The following is a 6,788-nucleotide window of genomic DNA, read 5'->3' on the forward strand; positions in this document are numbered from 1 at the left end:
GTGGGATGAGGCAGGCAATTCAGAAGCCAGCTTGTACCCAGGGCAGGGAAGGAAGGAAGGGGAGTGAGGGCCGGTGTGGTGGACGTGTGGTCCGCATGGATATTCAAGTGCCTGAGTTGGTGGCAGATTGTACGCTAGAAACAAAGATGGTGCGCCACCCACATGCCATTAGGAGGTCTGGGGGTCGTGGTGGGCAGCCAAGTGGCACAGGGAGAGGAGGGATTTACGAGTAAGGGTCTCTCTGAGGAGAAGGGAGGACACAGCTCCGGGAGTCTGGGAGGAGTGGAAAGGGATGAGTGGTACCAGTGGACAGAGCGTGGCTTCAAAGGAAACAGGAACAAAGAGGAAAGTTCCCTGCCCCCAGGCGAAAGCTGAGGGGGGTTGCTCATCAAGGAACAGAGGTTCCAGGGGGCACTGGAAAAGCTCTGGAATGAGGGCTGAGGTGGGGGGTAGGTGTAGAGGAGAAGGCGGGAGCAGGTGCAACGCTGCCCGCCCTGCTCAAGGCTTGCCCTTCCCCACCACGCGTGTGCTGTTTTCACGTGCTCTGTTCGGTGGGTTGTGGAATAAACTTTGGAATCATAGCTGGCATTTAAAAAAAAAGGAAGATGCCAATGTCTTCCTGTTCAAAAACACGGAATATGTTACCTGTGAGCGGGTAGTGACATGCTTTGAACCTCTTGTAACAGTTCATTCGTGGTGGTAATGCACCATTTGAGGGATTAGAATATGCTACCTCCTTGTCACCTCCACACGCTCTGCCCATGCCAGGAGCCTCCTCCTTGTTGGGGTCTCCGAGACAACTTCGGCTCCATTTCACACAGCGGCAGCGGCAGCGGCAGCAGCCTGGTGGCCCTGACTCCCTTAGTAGGGCCAACAGTGCCTTTCTCCACCTGAGCCGCAAAATCTCTGAGCAAAGCATCACAACCAACTTTGGAATGGTTTTGCCTAACGTTCTCAGCTGTCGAGGGTCCTTCTGTTGTTCTTGGCCAGGTTGTTGCAGACATTTTGAATATTTTCAAAAGTAATTTCCGTATCGGTTTTTAAAATCCTGATTCGTTGGAGTTAGTGCATCTAAAGACGGAATACCCTGAAACCAGCCACCTCCTAGAAAGATGCCTTCTTCAAAATGGGCTATCTTGGCATCCAGTGCCTCTGGGACATTTTCGCTCGTTAATTCACTCCACCTCACTTGTCCCGGCAGCCTGCAGCGTGGCTCTTGTATGTGAACAATCGCCGTATGTTCATTCAACTCTTCCTCTTCGTACCTGCTAGTAGCAACCTTTCTGGGATACATTTTTGAGTTTGTGACTCGTCACCTTTCCCTTTCAAGAGTCTGGAGTCATCTTTGGTCTCAATGACTTCTACTTTTCTGAGGCTGGATATCTTCAAGATTTAGGGTCAGTCCCTCTCCAAACACCTGCAAATGCCTTTAAAAATGAGTCCGTTCCAGGGTATAGTTTTTCTTTTATGATACCAAATTTATTCATAATACATTATGCAGGTGTTTTGATGAGAATCCAGAAACATCTTGAGACACCATATTTCTCTGAAATGTGAGAATTTAAGACCATTGCTGTTCCAACAAGTCTTGTGTATAGAGCTTTTTATTGCATTCATTTGCATTATTTTGTTCACTTCTCAGAACTCTGTCAATTAGCAACAGCTTGATCTTGCAGATGAGAATGGAACACAGAAAACTCACCCAAAGTCACATACTTGGAAGATGGTGGAGCCAGGACTAGACCCAGTGTTCTCTCTACTAGATCATTCTGCCTTTCAGAATTAAAGACAGATCAGACAATAAGATCATTCCAAATCTGGCACATGACAGGTTGGAGCTGGAAGGGACCCTTCTCGGTATCTTATTCAACCCTCACCTTCCTAGACATTCAATAGATGTATCTAATTAGGAAAAATGCAAATTATTTGACTGTATACCTATAAATATTATCCCTGGAAAGAAAAGGAACATTTGGTAAATGTACAAAAAATATGGGAAGAATTTGCATGTTATCCTTGTGTAAGGACCATGTTAATCTTATTTGTATTGTTCCAGTTTTAGTATACATGCTGCCAAGCAAGCTCCAGAATATTTTAAAATGAATATACTGCAATAGAAAATACCAAACTGTACCACATATGGTAAAGGTCAGTATTATTTTACGAGACTTTTGTGTTGGTTGCATATATGTGTAGATATCATGGGTCATGATAGAAAATTTATTTCCTGCTGTGGATTGTGCTAACAGATGTTGGAAAGCCACTCGTGTGGTAGAAAGAGCGTCGGAAAGTGGGTTCCATGACTTGACTCCAGTCCTTGCTCTGCCAACAACCACCTGCATGAGCTTGGCCAATGAACTTGACCCACTGGGGCTCCATTTCCTTATTTTTAAAATAAGCAGGTCGAACTAGTTGTTTTTGAGATCCCTTTCTCTAAGATCGTGTCATTCTGGTGATCCTCTCGTGGCCTTGATGAAACACAAAAGGCTTTCAGATGAGAAAGGAGGGTGGAGGGAAATGTCAGGAGCAGCAGGGCAAGCATAAGCCAGGTGCAGACGCCTGACTTTACCCACAACAGCTGCTGTCCTGGTGCTCATTCTTGCTGCTTGTCATCATGCTTGTAGCACCCCGAGATGCTGCTGCCACGAGGGTGTGAATGATGACCACGGTTAAATCCAAGTTGCAGCCTGTGGACGGCAGTGGAGGTGAGGACTGCCAAGCACACACACCTGGTACCACTCTTGGCACTGCTAGGTGATCAGAAGCAGTTCTTGATGACAAGCATGATAAATATTCCAAGGAGGAAGCAAAGGAAAGGCAACCAAAATAGACTAAGTTGAAACCCGGGAGCCATATTTCCTCTACAATCTATGTGGCCCCGGAGTAATAACGATTTTCCTTAGGAAAAAAAAAGGAGGGGGGCCACTACAGAAAATATGCAATGTGAAATGCTTAGAATAATTTCTTTTCTGGTGTAGACTGATACTTAGTTTTCTGTAAAAAACAGGCACAAGTTATCACTTTTCACTCCTTCGATGGATAAGATGCAAAGTTAATTTCATGGTGGAGAAACACCCGAGAGGTTGCTTGTTTTCCATTAATATAGAAGACGTTTTTGACACCAGCACATAGGACGTGTATATGTACACACAGATACACACACACGAGAGCTGATAAATACATTAAATGGATAAATTATTGATTGATCCAGGGACAGCATGCAATACGACAAGAAATGAGATGTATCTGTGATATGCACGCACGTGTAGAAATCGAGGGGTGTGTTTTTTTTCTTCCTCAGGTAGAAATATCATGCTAGAAAACATTTTGCCTTTGAAGAACAAAAGTAGAAAGGCATTCCAACAATTGAAGGTTATAGTTTTGCACAATTGCTTATTATTCATTGCGCTTGGAAATAGGGCACGGAGAAGACAATTACCTTTCCCAGCCTGGATCTCTTTAGCACGCTTCAATTTAGTGTTACCCCCTAGGTAAGATTTAACAAGATGTGTCTGTTGGCCTGCAAAAAGAAACCTGGTCGACAAGAGCCTTGAGTGTCAGGAAGCAGATCCGAAGTAGACTTGGTTGTTGTTAAACACTGTGTACTTTTAAAGAAATAGATTAATAATGTAAGTCACTTTAGTCCTTGTGGAGGGCACTGAACAGACAGCGCTGACGGCCTGTCTGCAGCCCAGGTGCCTCATGGGATAAACCTGGAACCAACCCCACCCTGTCCCACAGATGAGCCTCTTCCAGTCCTTCTAGCTGGACTGTGGAGAAAACACAGCCTGGTGGTTGTGTCCAACCTTGATCGTGGCCCCGCAGGAAGCACTGCTGGACAGAGTGGGGAGGAGATGCACTTGCTAGACTCTCCTTTTTGTGTAGGTGACTGGGGAGGTGTAAGAGATCAGTACCTTCCGGTCATGACCTATGGCGACGGGCACTAAAGCCATGAGCCTAATGTGGGATGTTGATGTAGCTTCTTCTGTAGTTACTCTATTTATTTCCAAATGACAAAAACAAAACAAAATCCGAAACCCAAACAAAAAATAACTCCAAAGTCCCAGCAACAGGAAAAAAAATATCCAGCCCATACTAACCGAGTGGCTGTTATTTTTGGCTGTGGGCTGGCCTGGGGAGACGCTCTTTGGCTGGCTGTCCCTGTGCATGGCTGTCTGACTGGAATTTTTGTGAGCCGGGAAAGGCATGGTTATATTTGGCCTCTGGAAGGGAAGTCGCTGAGATAGAAAGGCAGCTTTGGATCATAGGGTTTGAGCCCATGCCAACGGGAGGGGAAGCAACTTCCCCATTTCCAGCTGAGGAAGCTGGTGGGACAACCAAGCCGGACCTTAGGCAGGGTTTCGTGGGGGAGGCCTGCAGGGGAACATAGTGCCCAACTGGACTGCCCGAGAAGCTTGGTCCAGGCCAATGAGACCACCTGCCCCTGGCTGAGCCAGCCCAGAGGGGCAGCTGGGCTCAGCTACAGTGCCTGCAAAGCAGGACACCCTGCCCTCTATTTTCCTTCATGTTGTCTCCCGGTGCTCAGTCTAGGTTATCTCCTGGTATTGTACTCATGGAAGTTTCCATGTCGTTTACCAGTTATCATTCATATGCCCTGTGTTCACTACTAGTTGGTGAGTGTTTCGGTTTTACCTTCATGATCCACAGAGCTTCCATACACGAAAACATTTTAAGAACCAAACCTGCCTGAGAATGCCCTCCCTCTCTACACTCTGGGTTATGTGTGTGTGTGTGTGTGTGTGTATACACACACACACACACACACATAATATATATATACACACATGTGTATATATATACATATATATGTGTATATATATATATAAAGTTAATGATTAAATCTTCAGTTGTGTTATAAAAAGAATGACACTTGAGTCATGATAGAAAAACAAGATTGTTGTTTATGAATATACCGCAAAAATATGCATTTACTAAGGCTCATTGATTTATTTCCAATTCGATAAACCACATAGATATACAAAATGGTTCATTAGATATTCATTATACCTCCTTAGCTGCTTTTATTAGAAGTGCCCATGGTGCCAATGGCAAGGTTGATGTTTTCAGGGGTTGAGTCAATGCTTGAAACTCATCAATTTCTCATAGGCAGTTTTGGTTTAAGGTATTTTGATGATTTTATAGAAATGTTTTGTCCCATTAAAAGCTATAACTTAAACTGCGGTGCAGGGCAGGTACACATTAGATGATAAATGGCTTTGTATAAGAGATTTCAAATTTGTCAAATCTGCGTTAAGGAATCATATTTGAAATTGGTTGGAAGGTTGGGTGAATTCTCCAGGTGCAAATGACATTTGTTTTATGGATCCCTCTGAAACAATTCCCCCAGAGTTTTCGTTTGAATAAATCACGTCCAAGTTCAGCACTCCAGAAACAGCTAGCATGGTAGAGTGGCATTAGATGCTTTTCTGGTTCCTCCTTTTAGGGAGGTGGGCTCGATTTTCTCATCTGTAAAGGAGGTGAGCCTAGATAGCCCGGAGGTATGAATCTTTATACCCTCTCTTCATTCATTCACTCACTCATTGATTCATTCATTCATTCCACATGTATTTGCTGAGTAGGTGTAGGCATGTTCTGTCACTAAAGAAATGGCAATATATAAAAACCTAGACCTCGTACTCATGGAGATGATATCCTAGGAGAAAGACGGTAAAAAAGATCGCTTCATAGATTGGTAAGTGCCATGAAGACAGTAAAGGAGAGTACTGTAATGGTAAGTTGTTGGCAGGTGGCCCCATGCCTCTCTGAGAAAGGGTCCCTTCGGCTGAGGAGAAGCCACCAGAAGGAACATCTGGAGGAGGAGCATTCCAGGAAGAGGGACCAGTAAAGGCCATGGTGTGGCAATGCAGCAATGTGGTCAAGGAAGAGAAAGGCCTAAGTGTTTTCCTCCTGGGTCTTCTTGCCCCACCTCTAGAGCTGTGAATATTCTGCTGCATGAAAATAATGAGGCCAAGGGTGTTGTGGGATGGGTGTTGCGGGACAGGTGCAGAGGGAAGCAAGAGGGAACACTGGGGCTGGGGTGGATTGCCCTGTTAAGGTAGACTAGGCTACACTACAGTCCTGAATAGCTCCACATCTCAATGCTTTTATTTTTTAAGGATTTATTTATTTATTTTAGAGGAGGGGCAGAAGGAGAGGGAGATAAGCAGACTCCCCGCTGAGTGGGGAGCCTGATACAGGGCTTAATCCCAGGACCTCGAGGTCATGACCTGAGCTGAAATCAAGAGTCCAACGCTTGACCAACAGAGCTACCCAGGTACCCCATCCACATCTGAATGCTTTAACCAAGCATGCTTTTTCCCTGCCTGTGTCATGACCTAATTGGGTTCTGATGATGCCTCTGTCAGCAGGGAAGCAGATTCTTGCTAGCATGTGTCTCCACCATCTTGAAGTCCTTTATTTCCAGTCTTATGAATTGGGAGGGGAGAATACATAGAAGGCTGGATTGAATGTTTTAGGGCCCAGGGCTATACTGGCCACTTGACTGGAAACCAGATCCATGACTCTAAGTGTAAAGGGAGACTGGAAAACAGGATCTTGCTGTGTGTTGAGGGAGGAGTAGCTGAATTGGTGAACAGCAAGCCAGTCTTGGCCACTGTAAAGAAAGTGGGAAAAGAGAGGATGCTCTCCCTATATCCTTAAAGACCTACACAGCATATGTTCCACTGTGGCCAGGAATGCTGGCAAAGGGGCTAATATGCCTCACAACAATGACTTCTCCCCATCCCACCAGACAATACACAAAGAAG

The 6,788-nt window shown here is 45.2% G+C and overlaps 1 pseudogene; it reads right to left on the minus strand.

The window, feature by feature from the left end:
• Positions 1-1,986: 1,986 nt before the first annotated feature.
• LOC113930049 lies at positions 1,987-2,081 on the minus strand (annotated as a pseudogene).
• Between the last annotated feature and the right edge of the window lie 4,707 nt (positions 2,082-6,788).

This window comes from Zalophus californianus, chromosome 5, assembly GCF_009762305.2.
Source record: "Zalophus californianus isolate mZalCal1 chromosome 5, mZalCal1.pri.v2, whole genome shotgun sequence".
NCBI lineage: Eukaryota > Metazoa > Chordata > Mammalia > Carnivora > Otariidae > Zalophus > Zalophus californianus.